The following is an 18,579-nucleotide window of genomic DNA, read 5'->3' as shown; positions in this document are numbered from 1 at the left end:
TTTATCTATCTGCATACCACAATTATGGTTGTACTTTTAATAACGTTAGTGGAACTAGAATTTTTAAATTCATCTAGCACACATTTTTACTCATTCCAGGCAATAATAAGAATACCTTGTATTTATTGAGTACTTACTCTTTGTCAGTCACTGATAAACGCTTAACCAACAGTCTCATTTAATAACCTCAGCATTCCTACAAGATAGATGCTATTATTATCGCCATTTTGCAGATGGGGAAAGGGAGTTTAAGTAGCCTGCCCAAGGTCACATAGCTAAGAAGTGATGAGGGGATATAAACTCAGCTAGTCTTAAAAGTAAACTATCGTGTCCTGAGATAGATGAGTGACTTTAAACAAAGCTATTTCCTTACATATCAAAAAGGAAGTATATTTTCTAGAAACTTTACTTAAGTTTGCCCAAGGACATACTGAATTCACCCAAGATCTTGGGCAATCTCTAGGAAGCCCCTGGTCTTAAGGGATGGTAAAAAGAACTTGAAGTAACTTGATGTTACTTGAAGGCAAGTAACATCACATAAAATATTTGTGCATTCACATTCTCATTTAGAACATCTGCATTCCATAACCATTCAGTTAGGTAGGGTGGGAAGGCAGGGGAGACATTCAGTATTCAATGCCTGGTAAGTAACCAGATGCTTGTCAGAGCGGTAACCTGCTTTATAACACACCATTTATTGGCTTCCTTCTCTTACTTGTCTCACTTCCCTTCTTCCTTATCAGCTCCCTGGGATTATCTCCCAAGTAAATGACTTGCATTCAAATCTTTGTGTTGGTATCTGCTAGGGAACTCAGACTGAGTCTCATGTTATCTACAACATCTGTCATCCATCCATCTGTCCATCCATCCATCCATTCATCCATTCATCCATCCAACCTTACTAACCTATATGCCTGGAAACATATGAGGTACTCAGGATAAGAGATAATTAAGTCACTGCGCTAGAACTAAAGTTGTTCCATTGAATGGCTTTATGTTTCCCATATCACCAAGCGGAGATATTGAATACACTGACTGTGAAAACAGCATTGGAAAGACTGGAGAATTCCCTTCTCAGAGTCTTGAAGAGGGCTTTCCCAGCAGAGTCACCCTTGCAGGGGCAAACAGTGCCTGCCATATGGTGGCTGTTCAGGAAATATTTACTGAATGAGTGTGGAAATGGGCAGAATGAACAGGTGGCTTAATTATAAAGTAGATCAGGTTTTCTCTAGGATCCATCTCTCTTGTTTCTGAATCCTTGCCCCCAAACATTGTAAATTTATAACTAAAAATACAGTATCAGAAAAATCAAGGAACTCACACAGGTAAGATGGGTGTAAAATCCCTCTTAACAAATATTTTACACTTGAAAGAAGAGGGGTAGGGAGACAATTGAACCCAAAAAAGGCCCTCTGCACTGGTGTGGAGAGATTTGAGGGTGACAGTCTTTTCTGGTACGTCTCAAATCATAGAATACAAATAAGGTTAGTCCCAGCTGCAAGAATGAACAGGGCCACGTTTTGAATTCTTGTTTTATCAGTTATTATGTGCAATCCATGGGGTATCGCTTACAATTCCTATACATTTGGGAGTTCTAAGAATGACACCTCTTAACCCTCTCCACCCTGCCTTGTGGAGAGACCTGATGAGCCCTGATCCCTTCAGAGTTGCCACAAAGATGAAGCGTTCAAATAATGTGTTATGGGAGAGTTCAGAGTGGGCTTTTGGTTCATGGTGGGCTCTTGGAGTACTTTCTGGAAGAAAAGGGGCTTGAGCTGGTTCTTGGAACATGGGTAGGATTTGGCTGGATGGAGAAAATAGTAACAAGTCCTCACTTATCAAGTACTTACTGTGTGCAGGCTCTGGGGTAAGGGCTCCCCAAGCAGCATTCATTTAACCCTCCCAAACCCAAACAAGCACCTATATCATTATCCTTATTTTAAAGATGAAAGTTAGAAAAGTTAAATAATATGCTCATATCAAAACAATGAGAAAAAGGCAGAGCCAAGGTCAGATTCAGGCAAACTGCTATCCCTTTAGCAGACATTTTGAACTGCTCTACAGCTATGCTATTTCTTGGGGGCCAGTATGGAGGGTAGTTAGAAAAAAAAGTTTTCTGCAACGATCATGGCTTTGAGAGTCCATCCGCTGCTTCCTTGGTAGTGTGTTTCAGACTATAGGTCTGAAACAGTCAGAGTGGAAGCAGGAGCTATCTCTTTTCTGTCAATTCAGTGTGTAACACACCACTAGGCATTCACATCTTGTGTGGCAATGGGTCCTTCAGGTGTGTGCTCAGGTTTCTTGTGCAGAGAAGGCTTCAGTGACCCAGGTGAATTCTAAGAGGGAGGTAGGCTAAATTTTTCTGACCAACACTGAGTGCAGCACTGGGCTGTAGAGCAGAACTGGGCCCTGTCTTTATAAGGGCTCAGCTTGAGACACACTGAGTGTCAAGTACTCTTGTTGTACCGTGGCCTTGCCACCAGAGTAGTTGGGACACAAGAATATGGAATCCACACGGGCCTTGCTTTCCCATGTGCCTCATCTACTGCCACTTGTTGTTTCTTTCTTTTAAAAATTTTTAATTGTTGTAAAATACGTATAAAATAAAATTGACCACCTTAGCCATTTTAAGTCTAGAGTTTAGCAGTGTTAAGTACATTCATATTGTTGTGTAACCAATCTCCAGAACCCGCTTCATTTTGCAAAACTGAAACTCTATACCCATTACACTATTCCTTATTCTTGATTCCCCCAGCCCCTGGCAACCACCATTCTATTTTCTGTCTCTATGACTTTGACTGCTTTAGAAACCTCAGATAAATGGAATCATACAATATTTATCTTCTCCTGATGGGCTTACTTCACTTAGCATAATGTCCTCAAGGTTCATCCATGTGGTAGCATTTGTCAGAATTTCCTTTCTTTTTAAGGGTGAATAGTATTCCATTGTATGCACACACCACATTTTGTTTATCCATTCATCTGTACATGAACACTCGGGTTCCTTCTAACTCTTGGCTACTGTGAAAAATGTGGTTATGAACATAGGTGTGTAAATATCTCTTTGAGATCCTGCTTTCAATTCTTTTGGGTGTATAGGCCATTGTTTCTTATGTCCAGTGACCACAGTAGAGGGAAAAGAAGGAAAAAACTACACACACACACACAAAAGTAAAACTTCACAGATGACCTCTTAAAAAAGCCGTAAAGGCAGTGTAACAGCCGAGCCGAGGGAGGAAAGGAATCTGCATCCATACTAAGCAGTTCCCAAAGCAATTTCTAAGCCCCAAATGTGGGGCAGCAGGCAATCCTTGTGGGGCTAGAAAAGAATCTGGAGCTGCCATGTCTAAATCCCTCATGAACTCTTCAGTGGCACCACTGTTGGGTCCTTGTCTTAGGTCTTGCGTTCAGCTGGACAGTATTTGGAATTTGCTCTCATAAAGACATGAGTCTGGATGGGAAGTTCTAGATCCAAGCCATAACAGCCAACTACTTCCAGCTCTGCTCCAAAGACCCCAGACAGGAATCAAGAGTCTTGAAAGAGATTTTCCTGTCTCCTTAGCTGTGGAAAGAAAGGCTCAGCCTGTCACCACAGCCCAAATGCACACCATCTGAGCTCTCAGGGCAAGCTGGATAGAAGTGTGACTTGCTCCAGCCGTGCTGTTTAGGGCTAGATGCATGGCAGATGTCCTTTACAGAGACCATATGTTCCCCTCCCTCTTCTGGGAGAGGGTGGAGGGCTGTAGGATGTTTCCATGTCCCTTAAAGGGGCCTAGTCCTGGGGGCAGAAAGGTAGCTCTCAGCACAAGGTGATGATGCCTCATCTCTCTGGCAGGGGCTGTCCCCTCTAAGGCTCTGAGCTGCAAGTGCCAGGCTGCGACTGGCTCCAGGGAGATGAGGGTGCAGCAGAAGGCAGTGGAAGCCAGCTCAGGGTCCAATATTTTTGTGCAGAGAGCCCACAAGGGAAGCCCTGGTGCTTTTTGTCTCCACTCTGCAGTCAGGGAGTTTCTAGCTGTCACTCCCCTATGGGCTAAGTGAAACAGGCCTGGTCCCAGAGGTGTGCATCCCGGAGGCTGTGTTCTTTGGGTTGGGATGGCGAGGACTCCCTATGGCTGCACAGACTAGCCCCTCCTCAGGGTTTATATTTAGAATCCTGTTAGAGCTGGAAGGGGCCCTAGAGATCATCTGGTTCAAGCCATTGTATTGAAGTTTTAATCAAGCTAGACATGTGAATGACTTGCCCTAGGCCACAGCATTAAGAAAGAGCAGATCCAGCAGTGTAACCTCAAAGTTTCTTTCCTCTGTCCTACAGAGCCTCCTCTGAAGTTAGGAATACAGACAGTCTCAGGCGAGTTGTCTCCAGCATGATAAACACAAGCTTCAGTCTGAATGAGGCCATCGTAAGGACCTACACCATGCAAGCAGGTAATAACAGGTGCATGCAGGAAATGGAAAATGAGGCTTTGGTCAGTTTAAGAGATGACTCTTCTTAAAATCTCTGCAGTTAATTAAGTTCTTAAAAGATTCCCCCTTCACAGAGAAAATTCATATTATTAGGTTCCATTTAGCTAGTCTCTTGAGCTGAGCAAACATCCTCTCTGCTGGTCCCCCAGGTAATAGTTCTCTTCTGAGACCTCAAATCTGTAAACCTAAATGATCTTTTCTCTTTGTGGATATGTCTTCCATTTTCTCCTTGATTGGCTTTTCTGGACCTGGACATGTCTGACCTGTCCTGAGAGAAGCCAGGTCAGGAAACGTAAAACCTCCCACAAGCAGCCCAGACCCTCCGGATTGCTCACCTATCGCCAGTCCCTGCGGGTCTTTTGTGAAGTGTCTTCCCCCTACCCACCGTCAACCCCGCCATGCCCCAGCACTGGTGAGATGCTTGGGGGGGTGGTCAGCCATAACACGCAAGACCCCAGGATTCACATTGTTTATAAAGGGAGCCCCAGAAACTGGGCATCAGTTAGCCCTTTGGTATTATTTGAAGCTGTATTTTGAGTACTGGACTTCAGGAGGAACAATCATGGAAGGGGTTATCTCAGCTGCCTGTTCACCATGTCACATCTAAAGGGATTAGAGCTGAGGTAAATCTACCCACATCAGAAATCTTCCCCCACTAGACAGAGAGTAGTTTGAAGAGAACACCGCATTCTCTCAGAGAGTGATGCCCTCTCTGCCTTTCCAAGGACACAGCAGCACCTCCTATGCCTGCTCCCTCAGAGGTGTGTCCATGAGGAAGCTTGTGAGGCACTGGACCATGGAGCCGCAGGGCTGGAAGAGACCTTGGAGATCACTGAGACCTGTGATTTTCAAATGTGTCTTTAGCAGAAGGAACTATCCAGAGTCTTACAGGGAGGCTGTAGCAGGTGCTAGTGGGCTACCTGAATATATCCCCTCAGTCCACCCCAGGGGTGACCTGCAGCAGATTCCAGGTGCTCCCAAGGCTCTAACTGGCCAGGCCTAATTCTCATGTACTTTTTGGAATTAAAGGAACAGTCTAGTCCCTGCTGTACATCCTGAGACCGGGAGAAGGGGTTTCTTAAGGCACATCAGGGGGTGTAATTGAAAGAAGAGTAAGTGGGTGCTGATCAGGCAAAAACAGCAGTTGTGAATTCTAGCAGTATCACTCAGATTCTACCGTGCATACAAGTCACCTGGGAATCTTCTTAGACATCGATTCCTGGGGCACGCATTTGAAGATACTAGCTCAGAAAATTTGCAGCAGAGCCCGTGTACCTGCATTTCTAAGAAAGCTGATGTTGGCTATTGCACTGTGTACTCGATGACCATTAAATTTCTCAAGCCACTGCTGAAGCTCCTGAAGCAGTATGCCTCTGGAGATAGGCTTCTTTGAGGAGTTTGCAGAATATGGCCAGAGGGAAGTTTGCTCTGCAATAATTTCCCGGGTATTACCATCCTCTCGGCTCTTCCTGAAGACCAGAAGATGATGAGACTTGGCTGAAGGATGCCTGTGTAGGGTACCCAAAGCTGTCACATAAAGGCTTTTCCTCCAGGTCTCTTCAGGGCAGGCCTCTTTCTGCTACAGATCCTTCCCTGGGAGGTGGCCTTCTATCTTGGGAGGAAAAGAGAGAAAGGGAGTGCAGCGGAAGGAGCCAGGGATAGGTTGGGCCATATGGGAGTGATTTGTCCTTCCTGAAGAAGGAAGTTTCTGAAAGGGGAGCTAGTGACCTTCGTCTTCTAACCGCTCACCTTCAGCGGAGGGCAGAGAGGGTTTGGATTTCTAAGACATTTGAAAAAGACCCATGCCCTGGATTTGCCACATGCTGGGGTAGGCTCCTTTCAAACACATCCAGATGAACCTAAGAACAGACCCACTGTGACAGGAGCTGAGTTGAGGTGAGATCTGATCAGTTCCATGGCTGCCAAGGCAGAGGCAGCAAACTCAAGTCCTGTCTTACCTACCTGAGCCAGCAGAAATGCTACAACTCCAGTGCAGCCCGATAGAAATACAGTGGAGATGGAATATGAGTCATATATGCAATTTAAAATTTTTCTAGTAGCCAGATTACAAAAGTAAAAAGAAAAGAGGTGAACTTGATTTTTTTTGATTTTTTTTTTAAAGATGTTTTTGATGTGGTTTTTAAAGTCTTTATTGAATCTGTTACGATGTTACTTCTGTTTTATGTTTTGGTTTTTTGGCTGCGAGGCATGTGGGATCTTAGCTCCCCCACCAGGGATCCAACCTGCACCCCCTGCATTGAAAGGTGAAGTCTTAACCACTGGACTGCCAGGGAATTCCCTGAAGTTGATTTTAATAATATATTTTATTTACTCCAATCTACCCAACGTATCATTTCAACACATAGTCAATTAAAAAGTCATTACTGAGATAGTCTACGTTCTTTTCTTCGTATATTATCTTTGAAATCTGGTGTGTATTTTACAGTTGCAGCACGTCTCACTTTGGACTAGCCACATTTCAAGTACTCACTAGCCACATGAGACTAGCGGCTGCTGAACTGGACAGCATAGCTTTAGTCCTAGCAGGCCAAAGCTGTCCTCCGTCTCTTCCCCATTTTCTTCCTCTTCCAGAAAAATGTGGGTGTCACTTGGATGCTGCACTGAGATAGTACCAGAGCCGGCAGGCGGAGGCTTAGCTGCAGAAAGCTCAGACTGAAGGGTGGCAATGGCTTGTTCTGTGATCAGTTCTCTTCTGTCTTGGTGGCTCTGTGAAATGTGTGAGTCATCATGGGGCAGGGAGGCTGGCAGGCATGGTGGGCGAGGTCCTCTCTATTCTGAGGTCTCCTTGAGGGCCTTTGTGCGTGTGAGGGTGGGAGGGAGGGAGGGACAGACACAGTGGAGGATGGGATGGTGAGGGAATATGGAGGGATGTGTCTGGATTCACAAAAATAGACCTGTATCTGTGGGCTGGTTTCAAAAACTCAAAATACCATTTCCTTGTGCAAGGGAGGAGCAGGACGAAGGAGATATTAAAGAGCTACATACTTCTGTGATTAAAATACTCAGGAAGGATAATGAAGACCAGGGCCCTCGGAAATGTCAGGATCTGGGACTCTCTTTTAAATTGGATCCTAGAGTTGTCTCAATTTTCCAGAGTTGTGTCTGAAGAGCCATTTTTCTTTCCTGTATCACACATCTGTTTTCAGTACTTCCTACTTCATTTGAACATTTAAGAAAATCTGTCTCATGTACAGTCGCCCACTGGCTTCTAAAAGATGCAGACGTGTTTGAAAAGCAATTGGTCATTATGCTCCCTCACAGGACGTGGTTACAGAGTTTGGAATCTTTCCAGAGGAGTGCTTTACTCCATTAAAAGCAATAGCCATTGCCAGGGGCTACGAGTGAAAGCTGGGCTTGAACCCCAACTTGTTACTTGCTAGGTGTCTGCCAAGTTACCTAACCTCCTTGAGCCTCATTTTCTTCTTCTACCGCATGTGAATAATAGTTCTTACCTCACTGGGATGTTGGGAGAATCAAATGAATAAGGTGTGTGCTGTGCTTAGCACAATGTCTGGCCCACGCCATTATGATCGTTTCTCTGTAGGAAACGCCAACTCTTCTGTAGCTCAGTGCCATGGCTGGCCAGGTGGAATCCTCTCATTTACCAAAGTACAGTATGTTTAAATTAGACAGTGCAACATGACAGATGTGGAATATGACACACAGAGAAGAGGGATTTGGCCACAGCTGTTTAGGGAATTGATGGCAGAACTCAAGACAGAACAGAATTTCTATTTTCCAATGCTTATTTAGCAGGGTTTTCTGGGTTTCAGAACCAGTGTCTTAAATTTCAGAAAGCATGAAGAGGAAACAAATAAGGCAGGATTTGAATATATAACCACAGAGCAAACATAACAGCCTAATATGAAAAGGCAAAAAAGGAATCCTGAACTATAAAGTACCAGAAATTCAATAGGATGGGCTAATATGTTGTCACTAAAAATCCGTACGCTGAATATTGATTTGACATGGGGAGATACTTTTGATCTGCATCAAGTGAAAGAAAAAAAAGGAAATAAAATTTCCACATAATTTAATGCTTAAAAACTAAAAACATTTTACATATATATATAATCTCTAAAACCAAAATACTCTAAACCAGATGTTATGTTTGCTTATCTCCATTGGATAATAGTTTTTTCTTGGTGCTTTCATGTATTTTCTATAATGAACACTCACCACTTTCATAATCAGGAAAAACAGTGAAGGTTACGAAAGATTTCCAGTCTCTGGTTTCCACCAGGGAGCCTGTAGCTCATTCTCATCTCTCTCAGCCTTGCAGAGCTCCTAGTGGCTTCAAAGCCTGCATTGTTTACAAAAGGATGATTATGTGGGGTGTCCAGGGAGACTGACTGAGAGAGAACAAAGTGAGACATGTTTTATTGAAGACACTATCCAGAGTCAAGACACTTTCACAACAAAAACGTTTAATGAATTCAGTGGATGGCTGTTCTAGTCAAAGTAAATTGGGTAAATGGGAAAGGGGAATGTTAGCAAGCTCTGTGAGGGAGGACGAGAGACTTCTTTGTTGATCTCTATAGGGAAGACATTACAAATAAAGTCCATGGTCATCGTGATTTTTATTTAGTTAAGGATGAGTTAACTCAGTTTATCAGGACTCTGCTGAGGTCACTGGCAGGATTTCATCCCTCCCCCTCATTCCACTGGCTTTCTGACCACCTTCCTCCAAATCATGTGTGGATTCTGCTGCCACTCTCCCAGGCCTCAGGGTCGCACCTATGGCTGTCTTCCCAAACTGCCTCTTCTGTTAATGCTGCTCAGTTGAAGTTCTTTTGCCTTGGATCCCGTGGTTCCTCTCTGCCCAACCACTTTGAGTCTGTCCATTGTTCCCACAATTCTTTGTTGCATCCACCCTTACATTTGACCCTTTGCCCATTCCTCAGGTCCCTGCACTGCAGCTTTGGTGCAAATGGACACTGACCGGTCAACGCAGGCCCACCCTATGAACCTAGTTCTGCCACCTCCTGATTTTGAGACTTTGGTCAATTTACTTAACCTCTCTCAGCTTCAGTTTCCTCATCTGCAAAATTGTGATAATAATAGTTTTTTTGGTTTTTTTGGTTTTTTTTTTGTTTGTGATACACGGGCCTCTCACTGTTGTGGCCTCTCCTGCGGCGGAGCACAGGCTCCGGACGCGCAGGCTCAGTGGCCATGGCTCACGGGCCCAGCCGCTCCGCGGCATGTGGGATCTTCCCGGACCGGGGCACGAACCCGTCCGTGTCCCCTGTATCGGCAAGCGGACTCTCAACCACTGCACCACCAGGGAAGCCCTGGTGATAATAATAGTTACCTGAAAAAATGAACAATTACATGTAAAGTGCATCTAACTCATCTGGCACATAGCTAGCAATCAATTAATATTAGTTGTTACAGTGCTATTATTTTACCACAGAAACAATGGTAACCCATCTTGTAGTAAGAGCACAGGCTGTGGCATCAGACAGACCTTTTTAAACTGCACCTCTGACTGTGGCTACGTGTGGCACACCTGTGTGCTTCAGTTTCTTCTATAAAATGGGATCACAAAGAGTACTGACTCTAGGACTTGCTGTAGGGACTGGAATGAAATAATGCACATGAAGCACTTACAAAATGCCTGGTACAGAGTGCCACAAAATGTTTGCTATTGTTTGCATTACAGATGACGGATGGTCTCACCAGCTTTTTCTAGGAAGGATGACTATGAAATTAGCATTCCAGAGTTACATTTGAATTCTAAAGTAGATCAATCAAGATTTCATGGTTGTGCTGAAGAATCATAACAGTACACGAGTGAAATTAGAGTCAAAACTGGCATGCTGAGTTTTTCCTCTGTCCAGGGGAATGAGCTCATTTTGTCCTAAACCAGATTCTATTTGTCTCAAGTGCACATGAACTGAAACCAAGGGGGCTCTGAGTAGGTGAATCTGGCGTCTAATGGTAGTGTGTTTGGATGTACATGTAGACCATAATGTTAAAGATATAGTCTCTTTGCTTTACATAATATAAAGTAAAAATGGTAATTCAGAAAATTATGTTTTGTTCAAGGCTACAAAAGTGACTCAGAATCATCCCGGGAATCACTAGGAACAGAAAAATACAACTTTATGGAGTCAGCTAGGGGTGGCTAGTCATCTTCTAGAGAAAGCCAGCCTTTGACATCATTACAAACCCTACCTAATTTAGAATGACCATAAAACTCAAGGAGGAAAACTTTCCTCCTTGAAGGAAACATGCTTTATGAAAACTATGTCTGCTCACCACTTAGTTCAGCTACACATGCATTTCCATTTCTTAAAAGCCTCTAAAGTGAAATCTATCTGTTAGAAAACATCATAATTGAATTCTAGATTTACCAAAACAAATCACTCAAGTACTAATGCAATAAGAGGGTTGTTTTGTACATGAAATGGGGCTTTTACATCAGATATTAAAAAGATTTTATATCCATTGACTCATTAATGATGACTGGGCTTTATGAACCAGGTACTAGATGATTTTTCGAAGAAAAAATAAGCACCAAGGAATCCAGGGACCAGGGCTAGGCTCTGAGTACATCAGTGGAGAGTTGCGCATCAGATTGAGACTTCTGTTTTCAAACCTGGTTTCTGGGGCCTCATGATTTTCCCACCCAATACCTAGGTAATTGGTTTCTGCAGCAGGGAAGAAGTCCTTGAGGTTAAACCTGTTTACAAAGAAGCTCAACAAAGAACAACTGTTGTTCCTGATTTCAAGGTCTATATGAATTCAGCAGAGATGATTAAAAAGGAGGAGAAGAGGGACTTCCCTGGTGCTCCAGTGGTTAAGAATCCACCTTCCAATGCAGGGGACACAGGTTCGATCTCTGGTCAGGGAACTAAGATCCCACATGCCTTGGGGCAACTAAGCCCACCTGCCGCAACTAGTGAGCCTGTGTGCCACAGCTGCTGAGCCCGCGTGCTCTGGACCCCACACACCTGCATGCCGCAACTAGAGGGAAGACTGCACCTGCATCTGGGACCCAATGCAGCCAAATAAACAAATAAATAAAAATTAAAAAAAAGAAAGGAGGGGAATATTCAAAACCAAATAAAAACACAAACCTAGCAGCTATCCTCAACTAAAGAGTAGTTTGCTTAGCAGAGACTTAAGTATAAGTGGAAGAGTACACTTTTTTTAAAAAAAAATGGCAGCATAAGGCCTATGTGTAAATGCTACAGTCAGTATTTTGTATGCTTCACAATAATTATCAGACAGTGTTTATTAAACTCCCATGTGTGTCTAGTACTGTGGTGCTATGGTACCTGTCATACACATCAGTCTAAGGTGAAGGGAGTCCTTCTCTTACACTTTAGCATGCTAACCAATTGCTGCAGGTGCTTCTTAAAAACACTGACTCCCAGGCATCACCTCCAGAGCAGAGCCTGTAGCTCTGGGTCTCATCATTTTTCTTAAAGAATCACATCAGGTGGTTCTGATATAGATGGTCCACAGACTGCACTTTGAGAAACACTTGATTTAGCAAACACAGTAAGTTATAAATCAAATTAGAGCACTACACATTGCAAAGGAGGAAGACTAATAAATCCAACAATATAGTTATATAACAGTTCCATAAGAAAGGCAAGATATTTAAAAGTTGTCTGAAATGTGTGTTTTCAAAAATTTGCAGGTAAGTGTTTAAAGGGGCTAGTTAGCTTCTACAAGAGGCATAAAAGTGAACCTAAACCTAGCCAGTTTATTTAACAAATGATATTATTTGATACCATGCATATTAGTATTTAGTAGTAGTTGAGTGATTCTCTACCCTGGATGGATGCATATTAGAATCAATTGGCAGCTTTTAATAAACTGATCTCTGGGCCCCAGCTCCAGAGATGACGCAACCGATCTGGACTGGGGTCCAGGCATGGGCATGTTTATAAAACTGCTCAGGTAACTCTAACGTGCAAGTAGGGCTGAGAATCACTGTGCACGTCCTGTACCCATCCCCCCCCCCCCGCACCACCACACACATGCACACACACACACACTTTTTAAAAAGATACGTAAGGAAACTACATTGCAGAGAGATTAAGCAATCAGAAGTAGGCTCGTCAGAAATTAGACAGCAAAATGCTCAGGGGGGAGGGAAGGTACGGTGGTTGAGAAGAGATTGTGAAATCAAGCTGCTCCTGGTCTCCCTGCAGCCCAGGAGATGAAAAATCTGCACTAAACAAAGGGAGTTGCTGGAAAGACTATTTTGTGGGGCTTAAAAGCTTCAAAAAGGAGATGTTTTCCTTTGATGAAAAGGGACAGAAAAGCACTGGAAGGTGTTCCAAGGAGGCAAATTAACGCCTTTCCTCTGGTGTGTAGAAACCAGGCAGTTGTGTTGCCTGATATTCAGGAGGCAGCATGGCACCTACCACCCTCTGTCTTTTTCCCCACCAGAGGTGCTGGCTCAGTTATCCGTTGTCAACAGCACTCTCTTCCCTGAGCCTAGGCCCAGCCCCAAAATGCTTCTTAACACAGCACTCACCCACCACCAGTGCATCACACTGGGCACGTGAATTGGAATCTACCCGCCTTCTCTGGCATCGTGAGAATAGTAGGCTCTTTGTACTCAGACTCAGCTTGGCCCATTCCTAGCTGTGTTGTCTTGGGCAAGTTACTTAAGTTCCCAAGTCTCAGTTCCCCACTAAGTTAAAAAGAAGTGAAACAGATGCCCATACTGTCGTATAATGTAAGGTAAGTGACAAATGGAGTGTCTGGCACATAGTAGGCCCCTAGTAATGGTAGCCAGAATTCTAAGTTTTCTGTAAAGTTGTGGGCGTGAATATGATTGTCAACAACCTTGAGCTAGAAATATAAAACTAGGTGAGACTCAAACATGGAGGCTTGGAAGGCCTCATCCAGTGAGAGCCCAGGCCCATGTGGAACCCTATATTTTACAAAAAAATTTCAAGCTTCGGATGAAATAAATGGGACTTGCCAAATCACATGAGTTCACCGCATGGCCCTCTGACTGTACATGGAGTCAATGTTCATACTACCGAGCAATTCTCTGCTCCGTGATGTTTGCAGTTAGTCCCTGAATTAAGAGAGCAGCAGGAAAACAACACGAACGAGAGATACTCAGGAGCCAGAGCGTGAACAAAGGAAGCAACTGGAGAGAGGTCTCTGCCCACCCCCTTCTTCCACCTCCCCTGCCCAAACTGTCATCTTCTCTCATTTATCCTAACTATAGCCCCCACAAGTTATGTTATTATGATGGTACCAATTTCACCAATCAGAAAACCCAGGTCAGAGAAGATAAATATCCCTCATGGAAGGGGTGGAGCTAAGATCTGAGTTCAGACAGTTAGACTCGAGAACCTGAGCTCTTTGCCAGGTACTAGAGACACAGTCATCAAGATTCCTTGCCAAATTAAATAAGTAAATATATCCTTCCAGTGGAGCATGTATGTCATATTCTTTTATTTCTTGATCACAGATTATTGAAATAATCTATAAGCAACAGTCCACTCTCATTAAGGGCCCTGATCCTTCCCTGTCAGTTATGTTTGATTCATCTAGAGAATTGTAGAGGGCCAAGGAGTTGTAAGCTAATCAGCGGTGCTTATTTGTGGACATTTATCAATTTGCTTTGATTTTCCCAAGTTAAAGAATGAGGAGATTAAAATTCAGTCTTTTAAAATACCCTTCTATGTGAGAAACCTCATAAAGTAATGCTTTGGGTCCTTTAAGAATTCGAACTGCTGTCATTAGTGAGGAACACAGAACCCAGTCTAAAGAAAGTAAAATAAAAACAGTATCTTTATATGCTGTGTGCTACAGAGTCAAGGTAAGTTCTCACGGAACAAAAATAAGATAAATAATTAAGCATGCAAAACAATAGTTTTTCCTTTCAGTGGGTTATTATGTGCAGTGTGGTGTTGGCCTCTCTGGATTGGTGGCCATGGACTTGGACCTCACTGCTGCCAAGATATGGGAGCATTTGTGGAGGGGCTGGGGTTTTGGTAGGTGTTTGAAAGCGAATAGAGCTGGCAGATGCTCAGAAATCAATGGGTTTTAAACCTGTACAGAATGCACTTTCTTCTCCTGCAGATATAAGATATAAGATTTTATTTTAGAGAAGGATTTGTGGTTTGAATTAGAATAGCACTATTGTGACAAATCTGGCTTTCAGTCTAAGTGAGAGGTTTGCTGAAAATTATATCTATGCCTTCAGCGGGAGCTCACAGTAGGTTATAACTTACTCCTATGTTTCGAAAATATGTTCATAAGCAGTAAGAGAGCAGAAATTCTTTAGAGTAATATTGACTTAAATGTCATTTTCTGTCAGCCTAGGAAATTATGATGATCTAGATTTGGTTTCCTGGGTGAATGCTAAAGGTAGTTCGTTAGTGTAGCAATGGAGTTTTGGATGCTTCTAGGGTTTCATGGGGAAAAAAAGGCGTTTGGTCATATTTGGACCATAACCTTGAAGTGCTTAAAAGTGTGGTGGGAAATTTGGACCAAATTTTCTAAAACAGTGTATATTTCTCTCTCATAAATCCACCTTTCAAAAGGTGAAGTAAAATGTCACATTGGGTAGATCAGAGATTATTCATTTGGAAAGTTTATGAGATGATATGGTCCAGGCAATGAATAGGATTAAGTATTCCGTGACACCCAGAGAAACATCAAAGAGAATCAGACTAGAGATCTCAGAATACCAAATAGATCTTCAAACCTATCAGTTTCCTTCAAACTCTAAAATGCATGGATTGCATGACCTGACAAATATTAATAATGGCATCTAAAACCATTTCTGCCAGAATTCTCATGCCCTGGAGGTTGGGTTGGGAATGGGCATAATTGGAACTGCTTAAACAAAAAAGTACCTAGAAACCTCAATATATTTAGAATAATACTTTCCTCATTAGGAAATTAATTAAAGTACAGACAATTATATTATCAAGTCTTTAAGACTTCTTTAGAGAAAACAATGCTAAGTATTGGTATCTTAAACTGCAAAGACAGAAACCAGGAATTGCTATGTTTGAACATTTGACCCATCAATTCTAAGGAAACTAAAAGAAACCAAAAGTTAGTTTGTAATGAGTTAATTGAAGATACAAACACTATTCTAGCAATTGGTTATGAATCACTCAAATTAGGGACATTAAGAGGAAAGTAAATTATGGTATTCTGGGTATTTTGCTTCCTTTTTCACTTTTTTATTATTTTATTTGGGTCTGTATATTTTTTTCCAATATTATTGGATTTTTTCTCGATTCTTTGTAACTTTTTAATGAAACTAATCCATCAGGTTATAATTCAATTTGGGAAATAAATAGACAATAAAATATTTTTGACATATTTTAATAACAATGTTTTATTAGGGGGTGTGGGAGGGAGTACCAGTAAACAAAGAAATAAATTACATATTGTTGGTCCTAAAATACCTTTCATAGTTTACTGTGAATCTTTTTATATTTAAAAATTTGAATTTTCTTTGTTTTCAAAAGCTAATTGACAATGGAAATTTCTTTTAAACATTTCCATATGCATTTCTGCCCCATAATTAAATCAACTGCTGATGTTACGTTCCACTACATAAATCAAATTTGTTCCTATTTCAAGAACCTTGCAAAACGTCTATAAAGCAATAATTGGAAAGAAAATGCTGGCCAAAACATTGTTAGCAAAATGAAATCTAGTGAATGTCAAATTGATCAGATAATTCCAGAGAGCTGGGAGGCAGTGCTTTGGCCACAAGGACATCAGATTTAAGTGGAACAATTCAGACCTATAATATTTCCAAATGCTTTGCCCATCTTTAACTTTGCACGACTTCTGGATTAAGTAGACAACCAGCATGTTCTATCCTAAGTACAGTTGTCTCTTGGTGTCTGTGGGGTACTGGTTCCAGGATCCCCCATGGATAACAACGTTCGCCGACGCTCAAGTCCCTTATATAAAATGGTGTCGGAGGGTCAGCCCTGCATATCCGCAGATGTGGAGCCCATGGATGCAGAGGGCTGACTGTGCAGTGCTTCTCTGCAGCTTTGTTGCGCTCCAGGGAAAAAACCTGATAATCATGACCGGAAGGGAGAAGTAGAAACTTTTAAGCTCTCAGGTTTTAAAAAGCCACGTTTAGAAGTGTTATATTGACTTTCATTTTCAAAGAAGACATGTTCTAGGGCGATCCCTCAGCCTGTAATAGTTACAGAGCTGCTGCTAATGCTGGCTGGCTCCCCCTTTAGTGGGAATTCAGAGAACAGTGAGCTTGTCCTCCGTGGTTTGTTCACACGAATTCTTCTTTTCTAGTAGCTCACCTGTTAGAAAACAACAACAACAGAAAACAAAAAATGAAAACCTTTCCAAACCAACTGAGGATTATGCACATGGTAACTACAAGAGGTTAAAAACAATCTCATTCCTCCAGTCCGTTGGCTGAATTAGCTTATTTTACTGGGCTCCTTGGCTATCGTTTCGTGGTTTTTCTGTGCAAAAATACTCTTAGCATCTGCATTTAGAAATCGACAGCATCTCCTATCAGTTACTCTGGATGTAATTTTAATCCACACTGCCTCATAAATTAGAAGCCTATGATCCCTTCTACCTCCTTTCCCTACAGCCATTGTCCTGTGGCTCCTGAAAGCTGTCTCTCAAATACATCCCAGTCCTCTGTTTCTACCGACAAAGTCTTCGTTCAGGCCAAGCAGCATTAACCTGGATTTGTGCACTATTCTACTGAGTCTCTTACATTTCTTGCTCTCTTTACATGGTCCCTGGTCCCCTGTGGGATCTGTGTTTAAAAGCTCTAGTGAAAAGGCATTCAGGACTGTCACTACTTAGCCTTTAATCTACCTCTCTAGCTTCTCTCAAAGCTCTACCATTTACCTCTTTGTACAGGCCTCAAAACATGGACGTTTTGGGGGGAGTTTGGGCTTTGGGGGCAGGTAAGGGTTCTAATTCTGACTCGGCCTCTTATTCATTGATTAACTGTGGGCCAATTAATAACTCGATATTTCATGCAATGTTCTGGGCACTGGGGGGTGGGGTAGAGTGGGATGGGGGTCTATAGTGAACTAAATAGACCAAGTCCCTGCTCCTATGGAGTGTATGGTCTAGTGGAATCACTAGGTACTTAGGACAGCGTGTTTCTAATAAGCAAATTGTGTCAGAGATCATTAGTTGCCTACCAAAATATCCATTCTCCCCATCTCCCAGATGGGAATTTGTTCTGCTGAAAAGATGGAAGTTCCCATATTCCCTTACTGCTTGAGATGGTCACTGCAATGTAATTGAAAGTCATTGAGTTAGGCTTCTGGGAAATCTGCTTAAAACGGGGCTGGCTCTGTTGGAAAACACTTCCATTTGCAATTTTCTTCTTCCTTTTTCTTCCCAGTTAGAACACAGATATGATGGTTGGAGATCCAGCAGCTATCTTGGCCAATGAGGCAGCTTTGAGAATGGGAGCTTTTGCTAAGGAAGGTAGAACACAAAGATAGAAGACAACCAGGTTACTGATGACTATGGAGGCTCCATATCAGCCTTGGATTGCCTGGCTTGGGACGTCTATGGGCGAGAAAAATTCAGTAAGTCTCTATCTCATTCAAATTTTCTTGAGTTGAGTTTTCTGTTTGTATAGTTGAACCCAAGCCTAAATTATATACAATGTAACTATACACAATCACCACTTACATGCTAGATTTGGAAGTCAGGACTTTAAAGGGTAAGTAACAAATTACTTAACTGTACTCTTGATAATCATCTCTTGTTCTAGGATCATTTAAATAATCACAATGATGATGATAATGTCTAATAGTAAGATAATATTTATGTAAATAAATCTTGCCTTGACATAATCTACCTTAAACCTCAAGTTATCTAAAAATTGAGGACAAACTTACAGTACTGTATCTCATTCCTGCTTCAAATTGGTCTTAGTTTTCTCTATGTAAATTCTGAATTTTCATATTTACTTCGATTTCTGAATATGGTCCAGGAATGCCAAATACTTAACATACATGCCACCACTGCACAATCCTGCGTCCATGCCAGACATTAATAGTTGATTATGGCATTTTCTCTGTCTCAGGCTCTTTCTCATATACCTTTTCAGCACAATGCCAGGCAGTTCCT

At 42.3% G+C, this 18,579-nt stretch overlaps 1 long non-coding RNA gene across 1 annotated transcript in view; it reads left to right on the top strand.

Moving 5' to 3' along the window:
• Nucleotides 1-18,102, top strand: part of LOC307184095 — a 107,993-nt gene extending 89,891 nt beyond the window's left edge. The window contains exons 3-4 of the long non-coding RNA XR_013827655.1: nucleotides 4,313-4,425; nucleotides 17,843-18,102. This is a non-coding gene — a long non-coding RNA (uncharacterized lncRNA). The remainder of the gene's footprint in view (nucleotides 1-4,312; nucleotides 4,426-17,842) is intronic.
• Nucleotides 18,103-18,579: the final 477 nt, after the last annotated feature.

The sequence above is a fragment of the Stenella coeruleoalba genome, assembly GCF_951394435.1.
Source record: "Stenella coeruleoalba genome assembly, chromosome: 3".
Lineage (NCBI taxonomy): Eukaryota > Metazoa > Chordata > Mammalia > Artiodactyla > Delphinidae > Stenella > Stenella coeruleoalba.
This window is presented reverse-complemented; position numbering and strand designations above follow the sequence as displayed.